The sequence below is a fragment of the Dipodomys spectabilis genome, unplaced genomic scaffold (assembly GCF_019054845.1).
Source record: "Dipodomys spectabilis isolate Male_0828 unplaced genomic scaffold, ASM1905484v1 ptg000042l, whole genome shotgun sequence".
NCBI lineage: Eukaryota > Metazoa > Chordata > Mammalia > Rodentia > Heteromyidae > Dipodomys > Dipodomys spectabilis.
In genome coordinates, this window is record NW_024870719.1 from 232,577 (window position 1) to 256,597 (window position 24,021).

The 24,021-nt window shown below is 34.0% G+C and overlaps 1 protein-coding gene across 1 annotated transcript in view; it reads left to right on the forward strand.

Annotated features, from left to right (window-relative positions):
- The window catches only part of Akap6 (A-kinase anchoring protein 6), a 278,588-nt gene that overhangs the window by 195,448 nt on the left and 59,119 nt on the right, over positions 1-24,021 (forward strand). The gene's annotated exons all lie outside the window — the stretch shown is intronic.

The window sequence follows — 24,021 nt, forward strand, 5'->3', positions numbered from 1 at the left end:
TGGAGAACTGTGCTAACCTTACCAACTCAACTGTTTTCATGTTTGTGTTTATATAGTAGCATTTACTCTGGTTTATTTCTATTCTTTATGTAGTATCTATTCCAAAGTATGTGAGAATACCCCTAATTATCTAAGTGAACCCATACTGCTTGAGCCCTCCAATTAGTGATTGTAACCTTCCTGATGTCAGACACAGGTTTTAGGTTTGTAGAATGTAATGTGGTGTCAAGAACCATTTTAGTATGAAAGATCTTAAAGAGAAGGGACCACGTCTCCTTTTTGATAAAGAAAAGTTTTGAGATCAAACAACCAAACCCTGGCCCTCGAGGACTAGGTTTTATTCATTTAACCACAGTCAACAATCTGTCAGAGAATGTAGTTACCTTCTCTTTTAGGCACATGAAGCATCTACAAATAGTTTCCAATAACCTACATTTACTCCACTCATATAAATTATTTGTTTAGTTGAGCATGGTGATGCATGCCTGTAATCACATTACTTGGGTGGTAGAGGTAGAGGATCATAAAGTTTTCACTTAGGAGCCCAAGAAGTTAACTGAAAATGTACTACCAAGGTAGAAAATATTTATGACCTAAAGTTTAATACCCAAATGAGTTATAATTCCCACCCACATATTCCCAGATAAAGGAATATGGCATCATCAGATATTTGTCCTTATTTGAATTTCAATTCTCATGCATCTTATAAACCATATTTATAATTATAGGGATGGATATTGCAACCATTCTTCTCCTTCTTGTGTTTATTACAGCTTTAGCAATCTAATTAATGGCCCTTACTTTAGCATTAGACCAAATCCTAGGCCAATTAATCATGGCATGTGTCTTGCATGAACCCTGATGTCTTGATTTCTTTTTCTATAAAATAGGCTTCCATTAGTATTTATTTTACAATTTTCAGTTTATATATGTACATTATTATTTCTACTTTTGTAGTGTACATTGATAAATGATAGAAATCTCTTAATAGTATAAGCTCAGAGGTGTTATATAATCATTAGAGACAACAGCAACTTTTCATTACAATTGTTTATCAGCCTACCTACTTACTTACGGTATACACAAATATTTGAAAAAAAACTTTTCAAAACCATTTGCTATTATTACAGATACTTGTATATGTCATCATCAATTTTGCTCTTGTTTCTAGCTTTGTATAGTACAATAACTTTTACTTAGACCCTAGTAACATATATAAAACTATTTAATAGACAGAGTTAGAGACTGAGAGAGATGGAAGAGAGAGAAAGTAAAGGAGGGAGAGAAGGAGGGGTAGAGAGAGCAAGAAAGAGAGAGAGAGAGACAGAGAGACAGAGACAGAGACAGAGAGAATGTGCCAGCCAACAGGTTTTAGGCTTCCAGATCATAAGATAATTCCTAGCATTGTAGACTTCTCCCAGAATTGAACTACCTACTCTCTGGTCACCAGAAGAATGGTTACTAATTTGTTATTTACCAAATGTTTTTTGCTACTTAAGAGTAATCATAGAATTTTGTTTGAAAATTCGAGAGCATCACATGTTTTTGTGCTATTTTATTTTTCTTCTTTAAAGATGCATCTTGTTGACATCACTCCATTTGTTAGGAAATGGAAAGACTTGGAAAAAATTCTATTAAGTGAAGTAAGCCAGGCCCAAAGAAACATAGGTCCCATGGTTTCCCTTATTTGCAATAATTAGTACATGTGTAGGACAAGCAGAAAAGGTCAAACCTATATACATATGATGATAAGATGATGTTAAGTGAAATGAACCCCAAGATAGAGACACAAATGTTTTTTTCTTTCTTGCGATTGTTTCTAATGTATTTATAATGTACTATGTGATTTTTTTTGTTTCTTTGTATGTTCCTCCCCATGGTATAACCCTTGTTTTCACTGTGTTTGATACCGGTGCCCTGCATCTTGTATATACACTTCTCTAATTTGGGGAGGGGAAGGGAAAAAACAAAATGCTTAAATAGGGATACAGATTGACCCATTATGACAATGAGATGTACAAGACACTATGTTGAAACAAACTTTACAACTTTGGTGGGGGGGTGAGGGAGGGGAGGGGGATAATTGTGGAGTAGGAGGAAGGGATGGAAGGGGAAAAACAAAGGAGGAGGCAACAATGCTTGATAGGAAATGCACTCATTACCTTGCTCATGTAACTGTAACTCCTCTGTACAGTATTTTTACAATAAAAACCATACAAAAAATAAAGATGAAGAAAACATTAAAAAGATTAAACATTAAAAAAGATGCATCTTTTTTTACCTTAGAGTATTTTTGTTTTCATTGACACTATTCATTGAACTAGTTGCTTTTGTATCCATCTGTTTTGCTTTCCTCAAATATTATATTAACAACAGAGAATCTTCTATCTAAACAAAAGATAGAGTATAAACAATTACGCACACCAAATCCAAAGATTTCTCAACCTCATTCCATTTTCTACTTTTCTCCCATAAGCTAATCACAATCCTATAAATGGGAAGCAAGAGAATACTATAATTAAGTTAAATTTGTTAAATTTAATTGTTTCTCAATTTCTAAAAAAGATATTCCTGCTATAATTCATACTTTAGAATGCCCTTTTATGTTTATTATAATAATTCCAAGACTCATTTTTATGTTATTGAGTATTATCTAATTCAATTATTATGAAAATCATTATATTTCATTTTGTATTGACACAAGTATCTCACTTAATCCTAATAATAATGAAGGAATAGCACTGATTCTGATTTTGCATATATGAAGCAGAGGCACAAGGAGACTAAGTTCTGTCTACTTAAGTTCACTTTTAAAATAACTTTATTGTTATTATTGTGGTGTTGTACAGAGGGGTTACCATGCATAAGTCAAGTAAATAGTACATTTCTTTCTTGAACAAAATCACCCCTTCCTTTTCCCCAGTTTCCCGCTCCCATCTCTGCCCATAAATTACACAGGTCATTTTTCACATAATATCTACTGAATAGCATGATTGCATTTGTTCACCCTTCCTCCCTCCCATTCTGGGCTCCTTGTCTTTCTCCCTCCCCCTCCCAAAAAGAAAAAAAAAAAAAACCAAGAGCAAACACCACCACCACCACCAAAAACCCAGAGTCACTTTTCATGAGCATAAATCCCAGGCTATCGAACTTTAAAGTATGAACTACTATGGAAAATTGGTAATGGCATCTACTGTGTGTCTTCTCATCACAGACAACTCAAAGGGGAGAATAGCATAGAACTAAATTTCATTTTTTTTTGTTTGTTTTGTAGTACTGGGTTAGAACTGAAGGCCTTGCAGTCACTAGACAGGCACTCTATCTTTTGAACCATACCTCCAGCCCTTTATGGGTTATTTTGTCAGATAAGATTTCCTGGTTTTGCACAGAGAGTACAGCCTTCCCCTTATCTGGAAACACAGGCATGTGCCACCACACCTAACTTATTGGTTGAGATAAGGTCTTGCTATTTTTTTTCTTTCTTTTTGCTTGTGTTTGCCTTGATTGTGCCTTCCAAGCAGCTGGGATTTTAGGCATGAGCTACCATTCCTGATTTATTATTGTTTTCTGATTTATTATTTCTTTATGATAGATCTATCAGTTACTATCTTCAGCAATTTGCCCCCAAATAGCAAATAGTTTTAGCTATTCAGTATAATTGGGTTTGACTGTGCATTTGTGTACTGTATCAGTAAAACATATTTTCCATGTGCCTTTTAAATGAAAAAACAATTCTAACTTTTTGAGATTATGTAGACTTGATGATTATTTTCTTTATGATCATAAGCTCTATTTCCTAAGTTTATGTTGTTGTTTTTTTTTGCCAGTGCTGGAGATGGAACTCAGGACCTTATGCATATTAGGCAAGCACTTAAACATTTTAATTTTTAAATATTTCTAAGGTATTTTCTCTCTTAGCGTTTAGCATATGATGAATTAAGTGTTTTATGTCTTTCCAGATTCATTGGAAGACTGGAAACAAATGTTTATATTGCAATAAAAATGTAATATAATGTTTATAACTTGTGAAAATCATAACTAATAATAAGTATATGGAAAATATTTTACTTATCAGAAGCCCAAAGAATAGACAGTTTCTGCCTTTCTAAGTGTTGAAACACAAGCATTATTAAGGGACCTTTCTATTAAGGGAGAACTTATTTGGCATGTTCTGCCTCTTTTTGTGGTTTCCTGCGGGAAAGATGCATACAGAAGAGGACAGGCTTTCTCCACAGGCTTTAACTTTATGATTTTCCAGTCTCTAATATAGCTCGAGCTCTTAAGGCAACCGATTCCTTTCTCTAACACCCAGAGTAATGATAGGTATACCACAGTGTACACTCTGGGAGACAGAGGAGCGTGCAGCACAGAGAGATGGGAGTCATTGTCTTTTGAGATAGCACTGCAGGGTTTTTTGGTTGTTGTTCATGACTAGTCTAGGATGGGAGGCAAGAGCAGGATCTTCAGTTTGCAATGAAAAAAACAAAAGCAATTGTGAGAACTTTTCTTTTCTTTTTTGTTTTAATGTGATAAATGTGGGATTAGAAACAGGAGAAAATTCTACCCAATCAATAAAGAGCAGGAAGAGAGGGCAAACACTAACGTATGAATTAATGTATGTGACAAAATTGCAAAATTGTCTAAGACTGAACATACTAGCACAACAAAATGTAGGAAAGTCTGTCAATGACTTGATGAGGCCAGCTGGCAAAGGGCCTTCTAGCACTGTGTGAGTGCAGCTTCAATGCCATTGGCTAAAAAGCACTGCTTCTCCCCTCCACGCCCCCACCATGGCCCTTCATAGAGAAAAGAATGTAATTACTTAGTCATATGTTCCTTGCATTGCAAAGCCAAGTTCATTATTCTAAAGACACTGAATTGAGGACAAATGATCCATCATCAACTAAAGAAGCCTCAACACTGGTCCAGACCCAGAAACAACCAGGGAAGGTCAAATTCAGACCTCTTATAAGACTGCGTCATCAAGAAGGTGAATGAAGGATTCAGGTTGGCAAACTTGTCAGTGATTAATGCACCAAATCTGTAGTTTAAATTTGACCAAGAATTTATATATATATATATATATATATTTATACTTAAAATATACTATAACTATATCTAAAATTGAAAATTATGCTCACCCTCTTATATGTATGGGTGTTTTATGAGTCATGAACTTGATTTGTGAAAATTACATGTGACTTATTTGAATCTACAGGGTAACTAGCAGCAGAAACAGAAAAACGGGTGATATTTGTGTGTAGATTCCAACACTCTACCATTCACTCTGCAGTTCACTGACCTTTCAAAGAAATGTTGAAACATTGTTTTATTCATAATCAGGGTTTGAAAAGCATTTTCTGCACAAGGCCAGCTGATAATATAATCTCTGTTAGAATTACTCAACTCTACCATCATACTGCAAAAATAACATGTAAATGAACAAATGTGGCTATCTTCAATAAAATTAATTACAGAACTATTTATGAAAGCAGCAGTGGGCTAGATTTAATCCACAGGCCATAGTTTTCTGGCACTTCTCTACATTATAAAATGTGGAAATGGCTGCCACCTGCATCTCTTTTAAGAAATTATAGTAGGACAAAATATACTTATAAAAGAGAAAACTGAGGCGGGAGGAGTCGAAATAACTTATTTAAGCACATTCAGTTAGTGATAAGGATCAACAAGCCTGTAAACTGTTCAGCAACAAGCTACTACTTGGTAAACTCAACAGTCTCTTAAGTCAAAAGTCTATTTCTTTCTTTTTTCTTGTTTTGTTGGTTATAAGGCTTGAACTCAGGGCCTGGGAGCTATGCCTTCGCTCTTTTGCTCCAGGCTAGTGCTATATGACTTTGAGCCACAGCTCTACTTTTGGTTTTCTGTTGATCAATTAGATCTAAGAGTTTCATAGACTTTCCTGCCAGGGCTGGCCTTGAACTATGATCCTCAGATCTCAGCCTCCTGAGTAGCTAGGATTACAGGTGTGAACCACCAGTGCCTGGCCAAAAGCCTACTTCTAGAAAGAGAATTATACTGTAACAAGTCACTATCTTCTTACTTTGTCCCATTTCTTTTCTTTCTTTCTTTTTTGTTATTGTAAAGCTGGTGACTTTAGCCCATTTCTAAATATTTTTCAGCCAGCTAAAGGAAGTCAGTGATTTAATGTTTTTAATATATTGAAATTAAAATTTATTGAGTGAGGAGTTTAAAAGGATACACTATAATATGTGCAGCATTTTCAAGTAATTAATCTGAAAAGAACTATCAGAAATGTACTTTTATAAAATAAAGTGAAAACTAAAAGACCTAAGGAGAAAAGAAATCCTTATATACTTAGGTGGGAATATAAATTATTCCAGTCACTCTGGAAATGAGCATAGAGATGCCTCAAAATATTAAGAATAATCTGGGGGTAGCACAAATCTGTGATCCTAGCACTGAAGGGATGGAGAGTGGAGGATCTTAGATCAAGGCCAGGCTGGACTATGTATCAGAAGCTTATCTCAGAAAAAAAAAGGAAAGCAAGAAAAGAAAAACTAAGCATAGAACTACATATGTTCTAGCTATAATCACTCTGAGTATGTATCTGAAGGAATGAAGTAAGACACCTACATATGTATATCCATCATGGCACTGTGCACAGCCACACTATGGATATGGATCTACCTAGGTGCCCACCTAGGTAGATGAATAGATAATGAAAATGTGTGTGTATGTGTGTGCCTGCGCGCACACATGTGTACCTCACACCACTACAGACCATTATTCAGTCATATAAAAGAGTGTTATATATTTGCAGGAAAATGGATGAAACTAGAAAGTATCATTATAAATGTAGTAACTCCGACCAAGAAAGACAAATATTGTATATTTTCCCTCAAGTGTAGAATCTAGACCTAAAAAAAGAGTAAAGGGTAACAGGGAGTAATTATTGTCAAAGTATGTTATATACACATATGCTAAAATATAATAAAACTATTGCTTACAATTAATATAGACTAATGAGAGATAAAAGCAAAACTAAGAGTTATTTCCTCATATTTTAATGCATAAGTTTTAGAAACGTGAATAAGACCAACCTAATAAAGACTCTTCAGGGAACTTTCTCCTATCCATTATTATTACTCTCAAATAGCCCCATAAATAATCCTACCTCCTGTGACCTCAAACCCCTAGTATAAAGATTAGACTGAGAGCTAAGAGAGATATTTTGGAAGTTTTGATAGGAAGGAAAGTAGATATAGTTCATTCCTAGTGAATCATTCCTAGTGTTCTATTTGGAGTGATCACAAACTTTCTAGTGGTGCTATTGGCAAAGCTTCAAGAATAACAGTATTTGGCTGTAGCCAAAGCATTTAAAATCAACAGGCCTCAGGTAGGATTTAATCCTTTCCAAAGGTCTCAGATAATTTTTAAGGCTATTATACTAGCTCTATACATTAGTTAAAAATCTAAGTATGTTCATGAAAACTCAGGGCTGGTGATGTGGCTCAAATAATCAAGTACTTGCCTAGCAAGTGCTAGATAGATCCTGTGTTCAAACCTCAGTATCACAGAGGAAAAAAAAACACTTTTATCAGTCATTTCTCTACTGTATATTAAAAATTATCACCTAATACATCTCTAGAAATAAGTTTAAGTCATTTGGATACAACCCAGAGCTGACTTGTAACAAAAACTGACTGAGGTTAGGCTAAAATTCAATAATACATTTAAATAAATCTGCTTCCTACTACTGTATGGGGAAGTGGAAAGATCCAAAGGATATTTTTACAAGCAGTTCTAGTACAGCTCTCTAAAGTAAAAGAAAGTGGAAGAACGGCTGATTGTTAAAATGATACCTTTTATGCAGTAAATGGTACTCATATGGAATAGAGGAGCTCTGTCCTTGTTTATGCTAGTGTTTGTATTGCTGCTGCCAGGTAAACCAGATTCACGAGACCAAAGGCTGCCAAACTTACATGAGGGCACATCCATTCTTCATTGCCTTGAAAATAAGACTGCACTGTATTTAGATTATGAAATCAGAATGATAAACCTTTCTATTCTTAACCTCTTGCCATTATGTAACTATAATTTTGTTATTACTAAACTCACATTAAGAACAAACTAGAAGAATAGATTGCAAAGGAAGTCGGTGCTCCATATGCAGATGTGTAGAGTAGCATCACTCAAAGTGAATCTGATTCACCATTATGTGGAAATTTAACAATGTGGGTTCAAGAAGCTTTGCCTTAGCCAGATACTGGTGGTTTATGCCTATAATCCTAGCTGCTTGGGAGACTAAGATTATGGTTTGAGGCCAACCAGGTCATAAAAATTTTACAAGATGCTTTTTCAACCTATATCTGGACACAGTAACACAAGTCTGCCCACCCAAACTACATGGTAGGCTGAGAATGGGAGGACTTTACTATCAGAGTCTCCCAGGCAGAAAAGCCTTCAAGACTGTGTCCATGGATAAAAGCTATGATGCCAGCAACAATGACAGAAAGCCTAAAACTAGGAAGTTTATAACTCAGGTGTACATCCAGGCAAGAAGATGACACTATTCCAAAAATAACCATTGAAAAAACAAGGCTGGAGGCATTGCTCATGACATATCATCTAGCATACACAAGACTCTGAGTTCAAATCACAACAAAATTAAAAAGGCCATGTCTCTTTCTAATTTATGATGTTCCATAAGGCTTCAAATTTCTCATCTTTAAAATAAGCATACTAGTAGCTCTTACCTCAATGAGTAGTTATGAGTATTAAATGAGATAGTATATATAAAAGCTGTTTGAAAAAGATCTACTTAGTAAGAGACCAATATATCTTTACTAAAATATGAACCTATACACTTCTAAGCATTTAACAGAATTGTTGTTAAATAGATAATACAAATACCTTGGAGTTTCTTTAGGAGAGTTGTATAGTTTACAGGAACTGAATTACCTATTAATTGGATTCTTGACCAATTGCCATGTAGATAAAACCATTGGCAATTATTTTTTTCCATTTAAGATTAGGATATAGACAGTATGCCTCCCAATTTTTTCCCTTTGAGTTACAGAAAAAAACAGCTGTATTTGGTACAGAGACTAAGTCCCACATTCTTAAGGACATCTCCCCCTCCCCTGCCCTCCACCCAGGGGCTTGAACTCGGCCTGGGTGCTGTCCCTGAGCCTCTTTGTGTTCTGTCTAGCACTCTACCTCTTGAGCCAAGGGCCACTTCTGCCTTTTTCTGAATAGTTTATTGGAGATAAGAGTCTCATGGACTTTTCTGCCCAGGCTAGCTTGGATCTGTGGTACTCAGATATTATTAGCCTCCTGAGTAGCTAGGATTACAGGCATGAGCTACTGGTGCCCAGCCGAGTACTTCTCTTTATTTACCTCCCTTTCTCTCTTGCCTTCCCCCTTCACAGACCTACATTTAAAAGGAGAAAAAAAACCCTTAATTTTAAATGTTTATGTTGAACTGTCATTTTTCTTAACTTCACTACAATGTTATTTCTTCATAATTGACCAGTTAGTAGTATTTATTAGAACCTTTAATAGTCTTTTTTGGTTAATCCCATATGATCTAGGACTTTTAACTGTCTAATGTGATGAATAGCTACTCCTTGCCTATACTTATTATTTGTAAATTTTAGTTTATGGATTGAAATATTCCCTCCGATTTTGGCAGTTTATGTTTCTACAATAGCATCATTGCTCACTGAAAATGTATCCAATTCTATATAAAGTTATATGATATATAATTATATAAAATATAATATATTAATATATAATGTCATAAAATTCCTCTAAACAACACTTTTGGGTTTGACACAAACTTCAATTGGTATCTGCCAGAATTTATTGACTTCATTGAAAATATTTCATAAGGACAAAATGCATCCTTGGAACCAAAGTTTTAACATTATTGACCTTGCCAACATGATAGCAAGCTTTCTTTTTGTACCTATTTTTTTCGGAACATTATAGTATCTTTATAATTTGAATACAGATGCTAGGCTAAAATGGGAAAGAGAAGTTTCCCTAGTTATGAATTTCAGTCTGGATGGCAGCATAAATAACATGATTATGTTTTCACTGGTTTATAAATCAACAGGAAATAGTTTGATTAAGTCTTCTTTTATGAGTCTTTACATTTTTTTTCTTTTTCTTTATTTTTTTAGGAAATAAAGGTTAAATAAGGATTTCATTTTTGTTTTTGTTTTTGTTTTTGCAGAGTGATAGAGGAAAAAAAACCTTATGCTTGGGACTGTGCTTCTTTGTCTTTCTTTTCCTTTTTCCTTTTTCTGTTTCTTTTTTTTTTTTGCAATAGGACTATTTTCTATTATAGGTTAGCATGATGGCCTTTAAAAATGTAAAGATACTATTAGTGGATGAATGCATATGAAGCATCTTGACTATTTACAAAGGAAGAAAAAGTGTCATGTGATTACAAGGATGAATCTTTCCTTTTTTGATGATGTATGTATAAAATTTTATTTATCCTCATTGCTTGTTGGCCTTGCATATAATGTTAACCGTATTATCAACATATTAATAAAGGAAATAGCTATTTCTGAAAATTATTTAAAGGCAAAGTATTTCTATTTCTGAATTGCATATAATTCATATCGTTCTTTATATTTAAAGGCATATTATTTTGTGCAAATGTCTGTATCTGAATTTTTTATCTATGATTAGAGATTAATACCTTTTATTTATTCAATAGATGTGACATACAGATAATATATTAGAAGCCATATATCATTATCAGTGGAAGGTTAAATCAATTAAAAAATAACCCAAAACAGAATCCAAACATTAGATGGATTATGTTTTTGTCCAGTCTACTGTTCTTCTTTTGATTGGGAAATTGAGTCCATTAATGTTAGGGTTATTAGAGGGAGATGTGTCATATTTCCTGCCATTTTCTTGATTTCCTGTAGTTTCTTTCTTTTCCTGTGTTTACTAAATTGGTTTTCTAGTGATTTTTGTCTGAATTGCTTCTTTGATTTTGATTGTTTTCCTCAGATTGTAGTCTTCCCTTTAGAATTCTTTGTAATGCTGATTTAGTGATCATGAATTCCTCTAATTTTTGTTTGTCATGGAAGGTTTTGGTTTTGTCATTTAATGTAAACGATAGCTTCACAGGGTAGATCAGTTTAGGTTCACAGTTGTTCATCTTCAGTGCTTGGATTACACCATTCCAGGCTTTTCTTGTGTTGAGAGTTTGTGTGGAAAGGTCTACAATAATTCTGATTTTCTTTCATTTCTTTCCATTTCCTTCATGAGTGGTATAATATCATTCTTTCTGATAAATGAGTAGAATTCCATTGTGTATATATACTGCATTTTATTGATCCATTCATCCTTTGAGAGTGATCTGGGCTGATTCCATATCTTGGCTATGGTAAACAGCGCTACAATGAACATGATTGTGCTGGTGGCTTTACTGTAGCCTTGTTTGTGCTCTACCGGATAAATGCAAAGCAGTGGACTTGCTGGGTCATAGGGTAGTATGTTTTTTTTTGAGGAACCTCCATACTGCTTTCAAGAGTGGTTCAACAAGCTTACATTCCCACCAACAGTGAAACAGAGTTCCCTTTTGGCCCCATCTTTGCCAGCATTTGTACATTTTAGTTTTCTTGATAATAGTCATTCTAACTGGGTGACACGAAATCTCATTGTTTTGATTTGTATTTCTTTTATGGCCAAAGATGTTGAACATTTCTTCACGTCTCATCTTTATTCTCTCTTTAAATCATTTCTTCACATGTCTCATCTTTATTCTCTCTTTAAATCATTGGGTTATGAAGTAGACCAGACCAGAGAAACAAAAATAGCATGGTTTCCCTCTTTTGTGGTAGCTACAATATATCTATAAATCTGTAAGTAAACACTTGGTAGAATGCAAGTGATTACAAATGAATTGACTGAAGTATAATAAACTCTATAAAGAGCTCAAATAGTATTATTCTTTAGATAGACTAAGTCAAAGTCCAACAAAACAAGTACCATGATATGGGTACTTGCAAGAGGGAGGTAGTCACAGGGAAAGGAAGAAGAATCCAATCAAGAATCAAAATTAAGAAAAATAAGGGAAGGGGTAATTCAAGTTAAAATGTTGAAGGGATGACACAGATCAAGCAGCATTGTAGATATAAACTGCTTTCTTAACTGTTAAAGAAACTGTATATATCCTAAAAAAAATAAGAAAAGCAATGAAAGGGGTAGGTTATGAGGGGTGGGTGGCATGTTGAAAGAGGTAACATTATCAGGATGCATAGGATTCATAAACTGTTTGGTTGAATAGCAATTAAGTAGTTAACCAACTACTTAAGTAAAAAAGTCATTTTTAAATACAAAGAAATGGCCGGGCGCTGTTGGCTCACACCTGTAATCCTAGCTACTCAGGAGGCTGAGATCTGAGGATCGCGGTTCAAAGCCAGCCCTGGCAGGAGAGACCGTGAGACTCCTATCTCCAATAAACCACCAGAAAACCGGATAGTGGCGCTGTGGCTCAAGTGGTAGAGCACTCACCTTGAGCTGAAGAGCTGAGGGACAGCACCCAGGCCCAGAGTCCATGCCCCACAACCGACCAAAAAAAAAAATAAATAAATACAAAGAAATGCTCCAGTAAGTTTCTAGTGCAGTGATAACAAGCAAATTATTGTACAAGTCTAAATAGTGAAAGGCAAGCTAGGCTTGCCAGTAATCCCAGTACTCAAGAAACTGAGGTAAGAGGATTTTGAAATTGAATCAAGTTTGGGATACATATCTAGAATCCTGACCAGTCTGAGCTACATAACACAATCTGTAAAAAACAACAAAGTAACTCTTGGTTATCATTAATGACCAGGCTGAAGTGATAGAGAGTTTGAATCTCACCAAACTAAGAATTCTACAATCATAGGCCTAGGATTTTCCTTTCTTATGCTGTAGATGACTTGAAATGAGCAATATATACAAAGTCTTACTATCTTCTTGCTTGTCTTTTGTTGTTAGTTTTCAATATATTGTTTAGTTGAGTTTGTTTTACAGTATGTTCTAATGAAGTCTAAATGTCGTTTCTTTTACAGTGTATTTTAATGAAGTCTAAATATCCATATGTTTTAAATATGACTCAGGCTAATCACCATATTCTTGATTAAGTTGGCTTATCTTTTAATCTCATCACATTAATTGACTTTTTATATGAACAGGGATTTTTTTCTGTGAAGGGCCATTTGAATATTTGCAACATTATTTAGAAATCATACAAAATTATCAATACAAGCTGACAGGTCAAATGTGTATCTTGTCACAAACCAAATGGTGTCTTGGGCATATAGACCTTGACCAGGGTAGACTTTTCTTCACCCTGAATTATTCATTCAATAAATATTTATTGGACATTCCCATGCATCAGGCACTTGAGTCCCTATACAAGTCATGTTTAAATATTCTTTATTGAGTATAGTTTTGTTCATATTCATTTTAGTGAATTGAAAAGTTTGTTAAAAATTTTCTTTTGTAATATCACAAATAAAGTATAATCACTGATAGCAATAAACAATTAGTTAATTTTTATTAGCCTATACTGATGTAAAAGGAAAATTTCATTGTGACATTTCCATACATGCACACAGTATTCCACTTTTTACTTTTTTCAAGATTGACTTACTAATTTCCACAAATGAATGAGAATATCTAATGTTTGTCTTTTTTTACCTGGTTTATTTCACTTACCCTAGTGACTTTTTTTTTTGTCGGTTGTGGGGCTCAAGGTGAGCGCTCTACCGCTTGAGCCACAGCACCACTTCCTACCCTAGTGACTTCTAATTCTATTCGTGTTTCTGCAAATGATAGGATTTCATTGTTTTTATGATTGAATAATATTGTACTATGTGGCTATATTGCATTTTCTTTTATCCACTCAGTCACTGAAGGGCATCTAGGTTGAGCTCATATTTTAGTTACTGTGAACAGAGCTAAAAAATCAATTAGAGTACAAATATCTTTTCAGCAGTGATCTCATCTCCTTTAGAAATGTCTAATCTCCTTTGGATATCTGCGTATATCCACTTATTCTTAAGTTTTTTGTTATCTCCAAGTGAATGTTGGGATAAGTTCTCTTTGAGATTAAATAAATGGCTCCTTGTACAAATATTGTCTGAGACAAAAAGGAAACAACTCATTTAGATTGTCTTTAGTTTGAAATTCAGGAAGGAGAAATTCAGGAATGTGTGGTGTGTTGATCCTGAGCATAGGAGTAACCAACTCTAATGTTAGGTGAAGTTGAAAGCAAACCAAGAATACTAGTTTGTTTTTTTGTTGGTGATGTCTTCAGTGTTCCTAAGCAAGGAAGTAGTGCCATAGACAACATGAAGGAGAAAGACACATTACTTGTTATTCTGTAAATTTAGTAACACATCCTGGGGCCTTGAAATAATACAATTCCACTGAGAGGGAGGAGGATTCCTTCCCCTACTTTATTAAAGTATAATTGAAAAAATTGTATATATTTACAATGTACAATGTGATCATTTGATATACATATAAATTGTAAGATGATTAAGTTGAGCTCATTGATGGGTATTTATTAACATATCTAATTAAGGTTTCTGTTCTGTATAGCTGAAACTTTGTACTGTTTAACACCTCTTCTCCCCTCCTATCCCATTATTCACCATTTTACTCTTTGCTTCTCTGAGTTTGACTTTTTTAGAGTCTATGTATATGTGAAAATTTATTTTTCTTTTTACTTATTATTTTCCTTTTACATATAGATTTCTCATTGCCCTTGCAAATTATGCCCTATGTGCTAAGTAACATGCTGTTTTCTTTCCTTCCTTCCTTCCTTCCTTCCTTCCTTCCTTTTTTTCTTTCCTCCTTCCCCTCCTCCTCCTCATTTTCCTCCTCCTCCTCCTCCTCCTCCTCCTCCTCCTCCTTCTTCCCTGATTTCTTGCTTTTTATGCCTGTTCTTTAGCTATAACTTAGGGCCTCATTCTCTTGCTCAGTTTTCTTGTTCATGGGTAGTACTCTACCATTCAAGTCATGCCTCTTGCTTCATATTTTGCTATTTAATTGAGGATGGAGTCTTGTAGGCTTTTTTTGTACAGGCTGCCTCCAAACCACGATCCTCCAGTTCTCAGCCTCCTGAGTATCTATGATTACAGGCATTAACCCCTACCCTTGGATAACACCACATTTTCTTAATTCATCTTTTGATTAGCACTTAGATTGATTCCATTATCTTGGCTGTTGTGAACAGTGCTACACTAAACAGGAGAATGCAGATATATCTTTGATGTACTGATTTCATTTCATTAGAATGGATACCTAAAAGTACAATTTTGTTTTCCTTGCTTATTTGCATAATTTATTAGCACATAATTTATGTGCTAAGTGAACATTTTGACTTTTTCTAATCTTAAAGGAAGTTGAGTATTATATTAGCTATGAGCCTATTCTATTTGTGAATTTTCCAGTTTTCTTCCTGATACTGGTTTCTACTTTTATACCCTTTTATACCATTGAATTTGGCCTTCAACTGTATGTGTGCCTGCATGAAAATGTGTATATGTAAGTGTTCTATCGCATGACCAATATTAAAGATTTTTTTCTCTAATTTAATTTGAAAAGAATGTGATATTTTGTTGCCATTGTTGGATAGACTATTCCCTATATTTCTGTTATGTCCATTCAGGTCCACTATTTCTTTATTGATATTCTATCTGGATGGTCTCTCCATTGTTGAATTGAAGGTAATGTTAACAACACCTCTCCTATTATAGTGCTGTAATTTCTCTCTTCATGTCAGCATTTCCTTTATTTATTTAGTTATTTGTGATATTTATAACCTCCTGATGAGTTTACTGTCACTACAAAATGAACTTCTCAATTATCACAGTTTATAACTTAATGTCTATTCTGCTTGAAATAGCTATAACTATTGTCAGATTGCCATTTACAGTGAAATCCTTTTCATCCTTCTGCTTTCAGCTTATATGTACTTTTTAAGCTAAAATGAGTTTTTTTAGGAAACAAATAGTTTTAAGTTTTTTTCTTAATCCATTTAGCCTCTCCGTGTTATTTTGTTTGAATAATTTAATTAATTTACATTTATAATTACTGATGGCTGGTCAAGTAGTTTAGTGATAGAGTATTTGCCTAGCATATTGGATTCAAGCCTTAGCACTGAAATGGAAACTCTCAAAGAGTGAAACAAACCAATAAAGTAATTACTGATATGTTAATGCCATATTTTATTAAATTTTGAAATTGTAAAATATTCATTTTTTCTAATTCCTTTAGTCCATTCTCTATTACATGATATTTTCCTTTGTGGTTTGATTACTTTTGTAGTGGCATGTACTGATTGTTCACTCTCTCTCTCTCTCTCTCTCTCTGTCTCTCTATCTTACATACACACACACACTCACACAATATTTATGTTTGAAACTATACTTTATTGCCAGGAAGCAGGCACTCTAGCACTTGAGCCATGTCCCCAACAATTCTTGATGATGATGATGATGATAATGATGGTGATGATGATGATGATAAACCTTTTATTATAGAGACAGTGAATTTTTTTTTCAAAATGAAAATCTCTGGATTAATTCAGAGGCTCCTTCTACCAAAGTTATACACTCAGCTCAGCTCTCCTCCCACCTCAACTAAGACCTCACTTGCTGTTGACATCTCAAGGTCTCTGGAAAGAGCAGAGGTTGCCATTCCCTGGGTCAGGCTAATCAGGTCAGATCCTGCTAAATGGAGACTAGGGAATCTTGACTGCTTATTAGCTCAAAGCTGTCCCTTCCCTCACTTCAGCGAATTGTTTGAGTGAGGGCAGATATCTTGGTGAGTTTGCACTGTTTGCATAGCCTCTACCATTGTCATGTTCTTGCAGATCATCAAGAAGGACAAGACAACCGTGATAAAATAGCTTATCCCCACAGCACAGAGGACCAGCATATGATCTCATGAGCATTAAGGGCAGTTTGAGTCCTTTGTCCTTTTCTTTTGTGTGACTATTGTGTTTTTTTTCCTTTGTGGTTGTGATAAGACTTACATAAAACACAACAGATAAACAAAACATAAGCAGGTAACTTAATTTTGGTTTTACAGAAAACTATACCATTTAAATTATTCTATATTTTATGTTATCCATGTCATAATTTATAGCTTCTATGTAGCATGTATCTATTAACAGAACACTATATCTATAGTGTTTCTAACACTTTTGTCTTTTAACTTGATATTAGAGCTGAAGCTGATATATGAGCCAGGTAACAGTGGCAGCATGCCGGTAAGCTTGACTACTCAGGAGGTTGAGGAGCATGTGGCTCTAAGCTAGCCTAGGAAAGAAAGTCTGTGAGACTTCTATCTCCAATTAACCACCAAAATCTGGACATGGAGTGAGCGAGTGGGGGGGGGGGGGTAGGAGGGAGAGAAAACATATATTTGCATCACTGTGGCAGTCATATATTCAAAATTACTATATCATTAGCTTTATATTGATTTTCATACTTCCATACATTTTCATCCTTTCATTTCAACTGGAAGAACTCCCTTCGTATTTCATTTAAGGAAGATCTAATGACAATGAGTTCTCATAGCTTTGGTTTCTCTAGGAAAGTCCTTTTATCTCTTTCATTTCTGAAGGAAAAGCTTGCCAAGTATTCTATTCTTGGTGGGAATTTTTTTTTCCTTTTTTTCTCCTTCTCTTTACACTTCAAATCTATCCTGTTGTTCTCTTTTGGCCTTTAAGGAATGTTCTGTAATAGATGTCTGATGATAGTCTTCTGAACATTGTCTCATATATGATGAATTACTCTACTCTTGCTGCCTTCAAACTTTGCTCTTTAACTTTTAAACATCTGATCATGTGTCTTGGTGAAGATATGTTTATATTTAATCCATTCATAGATCTGGATGTTATATCCTCCAGATTTGGGGATTTTTTTTCTGAAATTATTCTTTTAAAAAGCTTTTCTTCTTTCTCTTTTATTGTTCCTTCTGACATGCTCATATACATATATTAATTCTGTTTAATGATATTTCATAATTCCATGAATGTTTCCTTTCTGTCTTTTTTGGCAATCTAAAATGGCATATCTTGAGCTGTCTGATTCCTTCTAAAATTTTGTCAGATATATTTTTGTAGATTTCTTTGGAATTTTTCAGTGTGGTCCTTGTGTTCTTTAGCTCTAGAATGTCAGTTTGATTCTTTTATATATGTTATATCTTTTGGTTGGATTCTCACTTTGTGTATTGTTTTCCAGATTTTTAAAGTTGTGTATGTTCTTTTGTATTTCACTGTGCTTCTTTAAGATAATTGTTATGAATACCTTGTTGGGAAATTTAAGAATTCTATTTTCTCATAGTAACTTACTAGTACTTTAAGTTATTCCTTTAGAAGTATCCTGTTTCCATGATTATTCATAATTCCTGGTTTTGGTTCCTAAACATTTGGAAGAAGTAGGCATATATTATACATTTAACAGACTGACTTTATAAGGGAAAGCACCAGGTATCCTGAGTGAGACATCTAGCAAGGCCCATCGGCAGGCTTACTGCTGAAATTCTTGACTGGACTGGCCTAATGCCTGGGACAATGAGGAGATAGTCTAGTATCTGAATCCACAGGGGTTGTTCTAGAACTTCTGTCTTTAAGGGACTTGAGACTGTGTGGGGGCTGGACTAGGCTGTGGGATAGGTCTGGCACCTGGGTTTATGGAAACAAACTGGAGCACAATTCTGATCTGAATAGATCAGAATAGGATGTACCATGTGATTTAATAGAAGTTTACATAGTGTGAATATGTACGTATGGCATTCATGGGGAGGAGCCAATTTGTTCTCATGGGTAGAGATGAGGGTAATAATACCTAGAGTATCTCTAAATTAGGATCCAAAGTCAAAGTAGAGTCAAAGAACAGAATACTGTGTGCATGTGGAGTTCTGGAGATAAGTAACTAAAGGAATTCTTTGCTTTGTATGCTCACATATGTTATTCAGGTATGTGAGTGTGTGTGGTGTGGTATGTGAATTAAACTAGGTTTCTCATCAACAAACCTGGAGTATAAGCTTTAAATGTAGGAATTACTTTGAAGTTTTATTTGTTTTTCATATTTTTCATAAATATAAGTGACAACACCTCCAAGTTGCTAGATATGCAAAAAGTACTGAGCAGATTTTGGGATAGAGACCTAAGATCATTTAACTAGCTCAGTGTCTTTATTCCAAAGAGAGAGAAATATGTGTTTGATAAGTTAAATGACTCAACTTGGACTAAGGCAGCCTGCATGTCCTGACACCATTGCAGGCTATAGTCAATAATGCCAAACCAGTGATGTATTAGGTCAAAAAAATTCCAAATCCAAACTTTTCCATTTTAAATAAGTCTATTTCATTTGATATTTAAGGATAAAAATGATCATCACAAGTAACACTGTGGTTAATAGGAAATATAGAGATGCTACTACTAAGTATTATTGTAAAGAGAATTTAAAATATATACAATAAAAAACCATGGATCCTCTGGCATTAGAACACAGCTATTTACCATCTTAACCTACAACAGCTTCTCATTTCCAGGGACTTTACTCTCGGGAGCTCAGTTCTATAGAATTGCCTATCATTTTTCACCTTATGTTTATGTTACACTTCTGTACAGTAGCTTAAAGAGTTTTATAGACATTAACTCATTAATCCTCCTAAAACCTCTCTAAGATAGGGAATAGGCACAAATCAGTATTCCCATCTGGAAAAGAATAACCTAACATTTTCTCTTAATTGAACTGATTCTATAAATTCTTGATTAAATCAAAGTTATTAAATTTTGAAATTGCTACAATATTTCATTTTTTCTAATTCCTTTGGTCCATTCTTTATTACATGATATTTTCCTTTGTAATTTTTATTCTAAGGGTTTGCATTCTACTACTTGAGCCACAACTCCCTTCTGGCTTTTAAGTGGTTAGAAATAAGAGTCTCATGAACTTTCCTGCCCAGGCTGGCCTTGATCTGTGATCCTCAGATCTCACCTTCCTGAGTAGCTAGAATTACAGGCATGAGTCACTGATAACTGGCTTATATTTATTTTTTTTTAATCCATTTCAGAACACTATAGGGTACCATTCCTCTGTCTCAGTATAAGGTTTTGTGATGTCTGGTGCCAAAAGATTTAAGAGAAAGGTAGGGAATATATATAAAAGTTATGTCATTTACTCTGTAGTACAAAATGAGTTATTACTAAATGACATTATTCTAAGTTACAGTTTCTTCCTCACTCCAAATCATTTCTCAAATATTCAACTCATACATGATTATCATTAGCTTTCTTAGGCTGTTTTTCTTTGGTTATGGTACAAGTAATGATGAGAGGACTATCCTCTACCATACACTGTGTTTTCTTGTAGGAAACAGACAAAAGAGAGGTGTATTGTCTTTTCAGAAAGAAAACAAAAGTGCCTCTTTTAAAAGTAAATTAGACTTAATTAAGAAAATATTCTTGGACCTTTACTTGGTTTTAGCTATGGAAGAATGAAGTTCTTATATTTTCTCTCACTGGGTTCTGAAATATTGCTTTTAGCGAAATAATCATTACAGCAATTGGCCTGTTGGCTAATATTTAGTCAGCATCTCTCTACCTACATAATGTAGTAGTTGAAGAGTAGTTTGTACTGACATCTTAAAGACCCTGAGAGCGTGGTTATTACTGCACATGTGGGAATACTGAAAACTGTTGAAAAGGAGGTAAAATGCACTAGGCTTCCACCACAAAAGCAAAACAAAAGGCTCAGATGAAAATTCCTAGCTGGCCCAACTCACTGGAAATTTTTTTTTTTGTTTTAGATCATATGAAAATAAAATCGTGACTATGAAGTTTATAAAATTACGTCACTATCTTTTCTTGCTTAGGGAGGATTAAATGAATAACATTGACTTTCTCCTAGGATTATCTGCTTTCTCTTTGGAGATGTTAGGCCCCACAACCTTACTCTTCCTACATTTCTTGTGTTCATGAATCCTTTTATTTCCATCTGTAAGATTCTGGGATAACAAGGATAATTTCCTGAATTATTAGTTCCTAGTGATTATAATTCAAGTTATTCCTTAAACTTTATGATGAATTGAAAATGTTTTCGAGGAAATCAAGAGTAGGCAAAAGTAAGTCAAGAAAAATAGAATTTGATGGAAAAGATGGAAGATAGCCAACTATTTATGGACAAGAACATGAGAAATACACCATCTAGCTGGGTTGAGCAAGTCATAAAATTAATTAGACAATATTCCCTCTCCCATGAATCAGGTTGCCTGTGTACTGTACTTTATCTCTGAGAATTCCTCCTAGCTCCTGTATTCTCTAACTTTCCTTCTTAATGTTATTTCTTTCTCTAAGTATGGTCTTTGCGATGATCCTTTTCTCATAGAATTTATTATGTGGGTATAGGACTCAGTAATGCAGTGATTTGTCAGACAGAATTAGTTCCTTTTTTCCTTCTAGATTGTACTAACTATCCTTTGATCTTGCCATGAAATACTCAAGATCCTGTGTATGTATCGTGTGTGTGTGTGTGTGTGTGTGTGTGTGTGTGTGTGTGTGTGTGTGTGTGTAAATCCTGCAGCTTGAATTCAGACCCTACGTTCTGTCCCTGAGCTTTTGTGTTTATAGCTACCATTCTTCACTTGAGCCACAGTTCTTTGGTGGTTTGGGTGGTTAATTGAAGATAAGAATTTTGTGGTCTTTTCTGCCTGGTCTGGTATATATATACACACACACACACAATATATGTATATATATAAATACATTTTTATTGTAAAAAATACTGTACAGAGGAGTTACTGTTACATGAGTAAGGTAATGAGTACATTTCCTATTGCCTGCTCTGGTTTTGAATCACAATTCTCAGATCTCAGTATCCTGAATAGCCAGGATTACAAGCATTATCCACCAGTGTCTGGCTTCAAGGTCTATTTTTAAATAGATGATATTCAGGTAGCTGGAACCAATTAAGAGAAGAAAATCACTTTTATCTACTCCCCAGAATTACTTTAAATATTTCTTATAGAATCAATAAGAAAGAAAACTTCAACGGGTATTGTAAATTGGTTTCAAAATAAAATAATGGAAAGATAAATGATAATACCTTATCTGCTTATGAAAAGCATGATTGTTAGAGTTAAACGGAAAGTATTTTGTAATATTATGACTAAGTTGTATTTATACGAACACCACTTTTTCCTTTATTGCTAAAGTTAGTTTTTATAATTTCAGGATAGTTTAGCATCTTAACAATAATGGACATGTTTTTAAAAGATTATTGCCAAAAGTATATTCTTTATTCCAGGGAGATTCTGTAATAGATACTAACATTTTAGTAATGATATAAGCAATCTATAAGCTATTATGGTTTTCTTTAGAGTGACTTAATCTTCATATTGTTTTGTATGTCTGGAATTTTAATAGTGTTTTTAATTTAGAAAAGAAAGTATATAACATATTACTAATTGCATGTGAATATGAACTAAGAACATAACTACTGAATTCGATTCTTATAAACAAACATATTTAAAAGTACTTAACCTAGTATAGAAAAAGTGACAACGAAATTAAAGAATGTCACATGGGGATAACAGCAGCTTTCATGGAATCACACAGCTAGGGTCTACATTTTCAGAATAGTTAATATAACTTTGGTCTGCATCTTTAAAAAGCTAGGAAGGATAGAAATGTTTCCTTCTGTATTACATACATATATAATAAAATATATGTAATATATTCTAAAAATATACAGCCTAACAAATGAAAGCAGAAACAATTAAATATAAATGTAACGATTTGTAAAGTAATTATATTTTCCCTTGACAACATCTCTCATCTAAAGTCTCTAAGAATTTACCGTATTTATATTCTAGAATTTGTATTTATATTTCCTAACTGATTGGTAAGTATACAAATTTGCAAGAAAAAAATCAGATATTTTTTTAGGCCTATGATTCAGGTTGTTCAGGGCAGGGAGGTAAAAGTGACTATGTTGTTTCTGGACCTATGTTATCTACTGGCAGGCAAATAAACAAAGGGGAAATGCTTTTTATGAAATATGAAAATAATCACTGGAAATATTTTGATTCTACATGATCATAAGAAATAATTTAGTCTTTTGAGTCAAGGCTCACATTGTCATATACAATTTTATAACTACTTTGGCATACAGCCCACTTTTCTCCAAGGAGTGGATAGAGATGTGTTTTGTGAGCCAATTCAGGGGCTTTAATACTATTTTAAAAAATCTAGACTTTATATTGAACAAGTCAGTTTGCTATTTTGAAAGAAGCTATAATCTACTTTAAATTGTCATTTTCTGTTTCTGACTTGCAATTAGATGATATTTCCAAAATGTTATACCTAGATTCTGCTTCTACCATCACCATAATTGAATGTGACAGCCAAGATATTATATCAATACATTTTCCATAATTAGCAATAAGGATCCTGCCAAGGGTTAACTAGAAAAGTTTCATAAATATTTTCTGCAAATGGTCCAGAAGGCAGTATTATGCTTTTGAAATCTGCTAATGTAGCAAAGACTCATGACAACTAGGAGACAAATCTGTGAGCAAAACTGTTTGGAGAGAATAGTTTTGTAGTATATGATATATGTTATGTTAATGAGATTATTAGGACTCTCATCTATTTTATTATTGGAGACCAATTTAATAGAGGCATTTAAAAAACAATATTTCTGCCTGACTCCTAGAAATGAAGAAGATACATTGATATAATTGAGAGCAAATGATTACATGTCATACCATTTAATCATGTCATTTCTCAATCGCTATTTTTTGCACTTCACTGCATATGTATAGAATATTTAGCTTCCTGAGTTAAGTTCCTGAGTTATAACTGAGTTTGGTCTCTATATGGACTGACATTGTTTAGAGATTTTACTCAATATCTAAAATATCTAAGTATTATTTGCTATATTTTCCTTAAAATATGCAAGTCATTGCTAAGGATAATCAATTTAAATATTTGGGCTTAAA